General features: G+C 38.2%; 1 protein-coding gene across 13 annotated transcripts in view; it reads right to left on the minus strand.

Annotated features, from left to right (window-relative positions):
* Window positions 1-798, minus strand: part of LOC145291306 (integrin alpha-9-like) — a 971,358-nt gene extending 970,560 nt beyond the window's left edge. For 5 of the 13 annotated variants that reach the window (XM_080137012.1, XM_080137009.1, XM_080137006.1 and 2 more), the window contains exon 1: window positions 564-798. The gene's annotated coding sequence lies outside the window, so the exon portion shown is untranslated. The remainder of the gene's footprint in view (window positions 1-563) is intronic. The other 8 variants (XM_080137010.1, XM_080137014.1, XM_080137008.1 and 5 more) reach the window with 4 other exon arrangements.
* Window positions 799-10,396: the final 9,598 nt, after the last annotated feature.

The following is a 10,396-nucleotide window of genomic DNA, read 5'->3' on the forward strand; positions in this document are numbered from 1 at the left end:
GTTTTTTTTTATCACACGTTAACGACGAACGCTGAAGCCCTAAATAACAACTAAAGCTGGAGCACTGAGTGTTTTAGTTTCGATTCCAGCTTATGGCATCGAGATCATTTTTTTTTATTAACTTTTAAAATCATTACTATATATATTGGGTACCAAATAACAATTCTTTATAAGAATTTGCTCTTTAATAATGAATATAAAATCTGCATGACCTAAACTATTATATTTAAGCGTATGAAATAAAATGTATATAACAGGTCAATAAAAATAAAATAATATTAAAAAGAGAAGCGCGAACAAATACACCGTCTCTCTCTCTCTCTCTCTCTCTCTCTCTCTCTCTCTCTCTCTCTCACACACACACACACACACACACACTGTTATACACACTTTATTTTACTACCTTCTTCTTTTCTTCCATGAAGCTTACGCATGCGGCATTGAATGCGCTTTAAAGAAGACACAATTAATTTAAAAAAAAAAAAAAAAGAAAAAGAAAAAGACTTTCTTTTCTATGAAAGAAAAAGGGGGAGTAACGGAAAAACACAGCAGGTATTACTTACAACTGTGTCCAAAGTGATCGCTCAGTCTTCACAAGTAATCAGTTAAACTGTATCCTAGGATGCGAGATTGAAATGAAAAACAAACAGCCTTCTTTTCGTCATGTCCTTCACAATAGAAACGAAAAAACAAAAGCATCCGGGTTGATAAACAATTATTTTCTGTCAATTCTTTAAATAAATAAATAAATACAAAGAAAAAGAGGAAATCCCATTCGGTTACTTTTTTGCAAATGCCAGATATTTTTTTAGACACACTAAGTTATTCTTTCTAGGAAGGGGAAGACGGCTATTTCTAAAATGTTCAGGGTTTCATTTTTTTATTTAAAAAATTAATAAATAAATAAAAACAAAAAATAAGAAGTTTTTTTTATTACTCTATCCTCAGATTATTATTTTTTTTAATTAAAAACTTTGTGTTCAAATTTGATTTCGGTATTGATTTTGCTGTGTAAGTTTAACATAAAAAAAAAACTCTGCTCAAAAGTTCGAAAATTCGTTTGTAACAATCGGAACAACTACAAAAGATCACAGCCGCAAATAATAAAATAAGCCTATTCAAAGTATATTGCCTGTGTGAGAAGTTGTGTGAAAATTAGAACTAAAAGTATTTCAATGGGGTAAAAGTATTTCAAGAGAGGGGGACTATTTAAAGAATAAAGAATCAAGGCAAATTCGGACCTAAAACTAGTTAGCAAATTCGAACAAGATTTAATAACCTAAAAGTAGTTAGCAAATTCGAACAAGATTTAATAACCTAAAAGTAGTTAGCAAATTCGAACAAGATTTAATAACCTAAAAGTAGTTAGCAAATTCGAACAAGATTTAATAACCTAAAAGTAGTTAGCAAATTCGAACAAGATTTAATAACCTAAACTAGTTAGCAAATTCGAACAAGATTTAATAACCTAAAACTAGTTAGCAAATTCGAACAAGATTTAATAACCTAAAACTAGTTAGCAAATGCGAACAAGATTTAATAACCTAAAAGTAGTTAGCAAACAGACAGTTCAACCCAAATTCCCAACTTAGCATAGACTATTAGTGTATTGCTTTTGCATTAGCAGGCTGACGGGATTTCCCTGAGTGTGAGTGCAAACAAGTTTCATCAAAGTTCCAGCATACTCCTCTCTTGAATGTGCATGTATAGTTGGATGCACAAGTGATTTTGGTATTTTTTTTTTTAATGGAACCGACTTTAAGTTCTTACACCAACCGTTAACTAGTGTTTGTTGATAATAACTAGTGTTTGTTGATAATAACTAGTGTTTGTTGATAATAACTAGTGTTTGTTGATAATAAATAGTGTTTGTTGATAATAACTAGTGTTTCCCTGGAAGTGACAGTAAATCTCCATCTCTGTTTCATTTCAGCCGTGGTTTTATAATGGTTCTCAGTCTTTTCATCCGTTTTTGTGTTAATGTTACAGACATCACAGGAGTTAAACTTAGCTGTAAAATCAGTCGCTACAAAAAATAATCAGATGCAGACAAACCAAGCATCCCAACAGAATATAAAACCAGTTCCAATGCCAAGATCAAGTTGTAAAGGAAATTTAAATGAAATAAAGAAAATCATTCCGGAATTTCCTTATGTATTTGATTCTATAGGTTGTCTACCTGGTGAATATACCATTTATGTGGACCTAGATGTACCATCAGTTGTACATCCACCTCAACAAATCCTGATAGTTTTATAAGAGAAGTTGAAAATGGAATTGAATTCCTGAGTAGCCCAAGGTATAATAACCAACACCATGGGTGAATTCATTTCTTATATAACCAAAATCAATGGTTCGGTCAGACTTGTAACTTTAACAAAGCAGTGTGCGGAACCCCACATTACATCAATCCGACATTTGATGACGTCACTGCTGAGCTAAGATAGTTCATTATCATTGATATCAATCCGAAATGAGAATTCAAGAAGACTTATGACATTTATAACACCATATGGTATATATTCAACAGGTTTCCCATGGCTCAAGATGAATTTCAGAAACTCATGAAAGAGAATTTTAGTGTCTTTAAAAACCTTCTTTCTATATGTAATAACATAATCGTATATGGATTCTAAGAAGATGGTAGTGATTATGATGAAACACTGAAGCAATTAATGCTAAAGACACGAGAAAAAACTGGAAGTTCAACTTAGAAAAATTGTGGTAAACGCATCTGAAATACTTTTATTTGGTCATATCATCTCAAAACATGGTATCAAACCAGATCCTTAAAAAGTAGAGGCGATTATACAAATGCAATTATCCGATGGTGTAAAACAGGTCATCAGTTTTCTATGATTGCTTAATTACCTAAATACATTGATTAAAGCCTTTTGTGCCTTGATATCTAGAATAAATGATTACACGTGATCATACCAGCAACAGAAAGTCAAAGACGGGATCAGAAAAAATACAACACTCCAGTATTTTAACCCAAAGGAATCTGTTGTATTATAGATGGATGCATCAACCGCAGCTCAGCTACAAAAGAGAATGATAGTTGCAAGCAAAACATTGTCAAGTTCAGAAACTCGATAATCAAACATTGAGAGGGAAATATTAGTCATCGCTATCGGCTTGGAGAGCTTTCACTATTATGTGACCATCCACACAGGTCATAAACCATTAGAATTGATCGCACTAAAGAACCTATCACAATCACCTCCAAGACTTGTGAGAATGTTACTGAAAGGTGAAGGATATAACTTCATTGTAAAATATACCCCAGGAAAAATACTACCAATTGTAGACTGCCTATCATGAGTATCATTTAGACCTAGCAAGCACAATGAAGGAATTGATCTAAATGTCCACCTACTTTACTTTTTCACTAACTAGAATAAAGAGCATCATAATTGAGATTTTAAAAAGGTTCAATTACGATTAAAAAAATAGGGTACAGTTGAACATATCAAGTCTGTTAACACAAAAAATACTGTTAACTATATATTGCCACAAAAAAATACAACCTTACATTTGTAGAAGTGATACAATAATTAACTACATTTTTTTAGCCTTATTATGCCTTTGTTCACAAAAGGTGGAAATGTATGAATCTCACAAGGAAAGAAAATGAATGCTACACTACTTTTACTAGTGTAGGGAAACATGTGACTTACCTGTTATGACGATCAATGGTTTATCATGAGCTGTTGTGATGAAGGGACAGTCACGATCTGTACTGAGAAGGGTGACACAGCCAAAGTTGATGTTCTGGTGATGCAAGAAAAACCCCTTGGCTATGACATGTTGATTGTAATTGATGCAATACAAGCACTAGGAGGCATCATAATCACAGCGACTGGAGGTGTAATGCTTGGAGAAGGAAAAGAAGTCTGTGCAGCCATGTCTATTGAAGAAAAGGACTTCTGTGCTATGTTTGACGACAACGAAAAGGCGTGGACTGCAAAGTGGAAATGGACTATGAGCCAGGCACCAGATCGGCTGTGCAACACCATTCCAGAGTATGCAGTTTCCACAAAGAATAGGGTTGCATATAAAGAGGAACTTCAGATATGGATTGATAACGGATGGTTAATACCATACCCACAGGAATGTCTGGGACCACCCAAAGGATTAATTCCGCTCATGGCTGTTGAACAACAAATACAAAATTCGGCCCGTAATGGATTATCGAGAATTGAATCAACATGTTGATGCTTTCACTGGAAACACAGATGTGTGCGCTGCTAAACTAAGAGAGTGGCGTCAGAAAGGGAGTATTGTAGCACTGCTGGATTTAAAGAGAGCCTACCTGCAGATACGTGTCCATGAGTCATTATGGCCATTTCAGACAGTGACAATCAAGGGAAAACGATATTGTTTGACACGTTTAGATTTTGGCCTAAACGTAGCATCCTTAATAATGACAACTATTATTAAAACTGTTTTGATGCAGGATGAGACCACAGCAAAAGCTGCTTCAGCTTACATTGACGACATCTATGTTAATGAGGATATAATGTCTGCAGATGTGGTTCGAACAAAACTGGAATCGTTTGGGTTAATAAGCAAAGACCCTAAGCGCCTAAAGGATGGGGTGCCTGTGTTAGGCCTAGAGGTCTATGAGAAGGGCAATACTTTGCAATGGAAGCGAGCGAACGCGATTCCAGAGTTACCCAGTGTATTGACAAGACGCATTGTGTTTTCTATTTGCGGTAAATTAGTAGGACATCTACCTGTCTGTGGATGGCTCCGATCGGCAACAGGAGTGTTAAAAAGACGAGTAACTGCAGTAATCAAAGGATGGGACGAAATGGTGGATGATGATTCTCTCCAGCAAATGATGGCTGAAATGTTGTCCAGAATACATAGGAATGACCCTGCCCAGGGTGAGTGGCAAGTATCTGGAAACAAACTGAATGCATGGGTTGACGCAAGTTCACTGACTACAGGTGTCGTGTTGGAACAATTGGGTGCTGTTGTGGAAGATGCGTGCTGGCTTCGTCTGAAAAATGATGCCCAGCATATAAATTTGGCAGAACTTGATGCCACGTTAAAAGGACTTAATCTTGCATTGCAATGGCAGGCTAAGGTTATGTATCTCCACACTGACTCGTGTGTTTACCACTGGTTGACCGACACCTTGACTGGAAAGGCTTGAGTTAAGACTAGAGCTGCAAGTGAGATGTTAGTACAAAGGAGACTGGCAATAATAAAGCGTATAGTTGACGAATACAACTTGCAGGTGGACATTACCTTAGTTTCCTCGATGCAGAATTTGGCTGATAGCTGGACTAGAGTACCAAAGAGGTGGATTGATGTATTGAGGCAGGGATCTGATCCTCCACAACAGATATGCACGACCGTAACAGATCAATTAAAACCTGACCAGATCCGTACAATACATCAGCAGAGTGGAAATCCCGGAATTCAGAGGACAACATATTTTGTCCGAAGAGTGTGTCCTTCAAATACAAGAGCATCAATCAAGGCAGCTATACGCTCATGTGAAGAGTGTCAGCGAATTGATCCAGCACCATCCCAATGGCAAAAAGGGACGCTTGAGGTGGAGGACAACTGGTATCGAGTAGGAATGGATGTAACGCATTATGAGGGCAGGCATTTTTTGACCTTGACAGATTGTGGTCCGACACGTTTCACGATATGGCGCCTGTTGATGCGACAGGATGCATCAAGCATTATACGACAGTTGAGAGCTGTCTTTTTTTAACATGGTGCCCTGCTTGAAATTCTGACTGATAACGCCACTATGTTTCGATGTCAAGAATTTCAGAAATTCACGCAGGGATGGGGGATTAGAGTGTGTTACCAATGTGCATATTTTCCAGAAGGTAACGGTATAGCAGAGCGGTGTCACCACACCATTAAAAGAATTGCGGCCAGGACACAGTGTTCTATTCCAGAAGCTGTGTACTGGTATAATGTGACACCAAAGGACGATGCAACACCAGAAACTGCACCAGCTAATGAGATTTACCGCTATGAACAGCATATAAAAGGAATTGATGGCAGTGGTTAGCATTGTCAATACACCATATCAAGTGGGAGAACGTGTTTGGGTAAAATCCCCAAATGCTGGGTGCACTGTAAAATTTTGCAGAGGAAAAATAGATAAAATCATAAGTCCTCAGACTATGTTGATTGACGGTGTACCACGTCATGTAAAAGATATCCACCCCTGTTATACCTCTTCTGATTCTGAGGATAATGAGGAAGCTCACATACAGTTCAGGGATGATCCTGATCGCCTACTGCCCCTACAGGTGAGCGTAGAAACACTACCTGCAGAACCAGATGAGGGAATGCTGGAACATACTAGTGGCAATAGTGATGAGGACGATGGACATGAGGAAGTAATACGACCAGTTCCTCATCAAAGTACCCGAGAAAGACGAACACTGCCCACCTGCCATGATTGTGAAACACTGCCTATAGCACCACGAGAGGGGATGATGGAACATACTGAGGAAGATCGAACCTAGTTAGTGATGCCTCCGATTCTTTGAAGGAGTACCTGACAAAGACAGATACTGCCTCCTTGCCCTGATTGGGAAACACCGCATAGGGAACCACGAGAGGGGATAATGGAACAGACTGGTGGTAATAATGATGGCAATGAGGAAGTGCTGCCGCTGATTCTTTGAAGAAGTACCCGACAAAGACGACTGCCTCCCTGCCCTGTATGTGATCATGAGATCAGGGTGGGGGGCGTAAGGAAACGTGTGACTTACCTAACTAGCACGTGTGCATAATTCAACGGGTCAGTCGTGGAATGAAATGAATGAAGACGAAAGAAACAAAAATGGCTGCCTTATCTCTTTATATGCCTGCAATGTGACCACCTGATATGCAAATGAGATGCTCCTGGTTGGAGATAAAAGGGGATTGATTTTTTAGAGGGACGTTCATTTTGAAGTTGGATTTCGAAGAAATAAGTTGAATTAGCAGAAGTTCGTTTGGAGTTGAGAGAAGGTGTGTTACGTATACAGAAGTTTGGAAGTTGGAAGTTTGGACAACAGTGTAAACCTTACCCAGGAAATTATTGGTGTGACGGGCGGAAGAAATAACACTCAAGTTATTGAATTATAACTAGCGTAGTTAACAAACATTGCTATGATTTCAAATTGTTAGAATTGAGCACAAGCGTCCTTAATAAAATAATGAATCTGGTTTAATGCTGTAATATATCATGGAGGACTTCCAATTAGTGTTTGCCAAAATTAAAGAGACATTGAGCCCTAAAATACCTAGCAAAAAGGAAATTAATTCACCAAAATAAATTTACTAAACAATAGAAAAATAATTGCCTCTTAAACTGTGTTTTAATTGCCGGAAAGTGCATTGGTACAAAGATTATTCATATAAAATGAAAAAAAGTGATCGCATATAACACAAAAGTGCACATGCAGATTTCAAATAATTTTTTTTAAAAACTTGTAGAAATTGGTAAAAGTCACGAAGTTTAAAATATCATGAAGTTAGTGCAAGTATATTGAATAAAAATAGTAAATTACGATATGATTCTGGGTCAGATTTGTCGATAGTAAATTTTTAAATCTGGACAAAATTGAAAAAAAAAACTTTGGATAAGAACTAAAAGAAAATACAGCTAAAAAAAAGTTTCATTAGTGAACAAACAGAATTTAAAAGCTGAAATTTGAATTGATGACGTTACATTACAAGGAAAACTTTTAAATTGAAAATGTTTGTAATGAAATAACTCAAACAACCTTTTAGACATGAACCTGATGAAAAAATTTCAATTATGAAATATATACATTTTCCTGAGAAGACCTTCATGCCATACCCTGTCAAAAGCCTTAGATATATCTAGAGCTACCGTTCTATCCTCCCCCGCTTTGTGCAGTGACTGGTATATACGTTCTGAGATTACAGTTAAGATGTCTGCTGTTGAACGGGCTTGTCTAAATCCATATTGTTGGTCAGTCAGAAGTTTAGCATCTGTAAGGTGATGGACTAGAGCTTGGTTAATTATTGTCTCAAATATTTTGGCGAAAAGTGGGAGGAGGCTAATGAGCCAATAATTTACTGGGTCAGTTCTTTCGCCAGAATTCTTGAAAACTGGTAACACAGAAGCAGTTTTCCAGCAGGCAGTAAAGCAAGATCCATTAAGGTATCTGTTGTAAAGTTTGGAGAGAACTGGAGCTACTTCAGCGGAGCACTTTTTTAATAGCACAACCGGGATGAGATCAGGTCCACATGCTTTTGCAGTGTCAAGATTTCTTATGATAGCATGCACCTGAGAAGGGGTGATTTTCAGATCGTCTAGTGTGGTGTCTGTCCACAAAGGAAAGTCAGGGAAGGGGTGGTTGGCAGGGTCCAGTGTGGAGTTGGAAGCAAACCGACTGGCAAGCATGTTAGCCTTCTCAGTTGCAGAGCAAACAACCACATGATTGTTGGATAGTGGGGGGAATTGTAGATTTTCCAGATGTCGCGGGTTCCTAATTTCTGTGGTTCAATGCATTTTTTGGTGGTTTCAGTAAATTCTCTTTTAGCTGTTGCTATTTTTTTCTTACAGTTACTTCTGGCTTCTATATAATTCTTCCTGTTTGAACTGGACTTATGTTGGTTAAATCTTTGGTACGCATGTTGCCTTTGCGCGATGGCGGCTGCACAAGGAGAAGTAAACCATTGGGGAGAGTGGGGCTTGCTATAAAATTTTCGTGTAGGAACATGTGCTTCAATTGCTGTTTTGAACCATTCAGTGGTCTTATTTGCACACTGTTCAGCAGGAAGTGAAAAGATATTTTGCCATGGGGCGTCCCTGATGAGATCTTTGATGGCTTCCCAGTCAGCCTTTTTATAATATCTCGTTGTTTTGAGTAGTGGCTCTTCAGTTTTGACTCTAAAGTTAAGGGATATTTAAAAAATTACCACTGCATGATCGGCGTTCACAAGTGGGATGTGGGCATTAGTTACACAGTCATCAGGAACTGTGGTCAGAAACAGATCTAGAAGTGATGCGTGTTGTTCTTGCTGGTCTGGGAAACGGGTTGGAAACGTAGTCATTTGTGATAGGGAATGAGATATAGAGAAGTTATATGTAGTCATACCAGCTGTGTCTATGTCAGTTGCTGTGGTGGACATTGAAGTCACCAAACACATGCACTTGTGCGCTAGTGTCGAGGGAAAGTGCTGTATCTATGCTGTCAGAGACTTTGTTTATTAGGGTAAGTCCTGGGTCGAGGGAGAGCGGTAGAGAAAATAAAAGTAACTAATGTTATGTTGCATGTTAAGTCTAAAGCACATAAAGGCTTGATCGTCCGATTCTAGTTTAGTTTCTCTAGTCAATGGTAGGGTGTTCCGAATATATACTCCAAGCCCGTGCATATGTCTGTCAGAGTCCTTACAGCAGAGTGGGAGATATCCAGGCAGTTTAAAGTAGTTAGAGGGGATGGAGGAGTGTAGGTTAGTCTCACTTAGTGCTAAGATATCCGGGGTGCTTGTTAGGAGAAATGCTTCAACATCATTTAAATCAGTTCTAAGCCCACGAGTGTTCATAAATGCAAGCCTCAAGGGAGAAGGCAGGTTGGTTTTGTTTGAGTTTGGGCCTGATTTTAGCGTCATTTTTTATTGTACTGTCATTTTTTTTTTTTTTAAGTTTCAATTTAGGTAAGGGATGCTGACCAAATGGTTATGCAGAATACTAGACATGCAACACAAGCAGACCATCAGTTGTCCTGCCATCTACTAGGATTGCGGCCTCGGAATAGTCTACCGGGGATGAGTGCAGGATTCCTTTCCATGCACGACATGGCACTACAAACAACCCGATATTATACAACTGTTGATGAAGCAGCTGCACGTTTATAAACACATATTGCAAACTACAATTATAAAATGGAGTATCAAAAATCAGTTATGCCAACAAATTATCTAAACATGTCAGCATAGTATGCTGAATGCCTTGAAGACACCTAGAAACTCCTTTCCTCCTTACTAAGGTAGAAATAAAAAATATATTTTATAAAGCAGTCACAAATAAAATAAAATACCTATCTTATCTTGTGAATCAATGTGCCCCGCCCCGCACTTAGCAATTCGGCTGTATGCTGACCAATCAGCTGGCAGGGTGCATTGATTCCTTGTTCCCTAAGGAACTTTCTTAACCCCTTTGGGAATCTCGGTCAGCCAACAGAGAGAATCCGGCAAGCAGTAAAGACAGACTCCTCTCTCTCTCTCTCTCTCTCTCTCTCTCTCTCTGTCCCTATGTACTGGACACTCCACTATGGACGATTTTAAATTGCTGCCGACCTGGTACTCCACAAAGGACTACTTGCCTGACCGATACACCTAAAGATCTTTCTACTGTTTCTTTTTCCAACTTGGACATAGTCCAACTTTCGACCAT

Source organism: Euprymna scolopes, chromosome 12, assembly GCF_053919585.1.
Source record: "Euprymna scolopes isolate OS-2025 chromosome 12, ASM5391958v1, whole genome shotgun sequence".
In the NCBI taxonomy this organism is placed as follows: Eukaryota; Metazoa; Mollusca; class Cephalopoda; order Sepiida; family Sepiolidae; genus Euprymna; species Euprymna scolopes.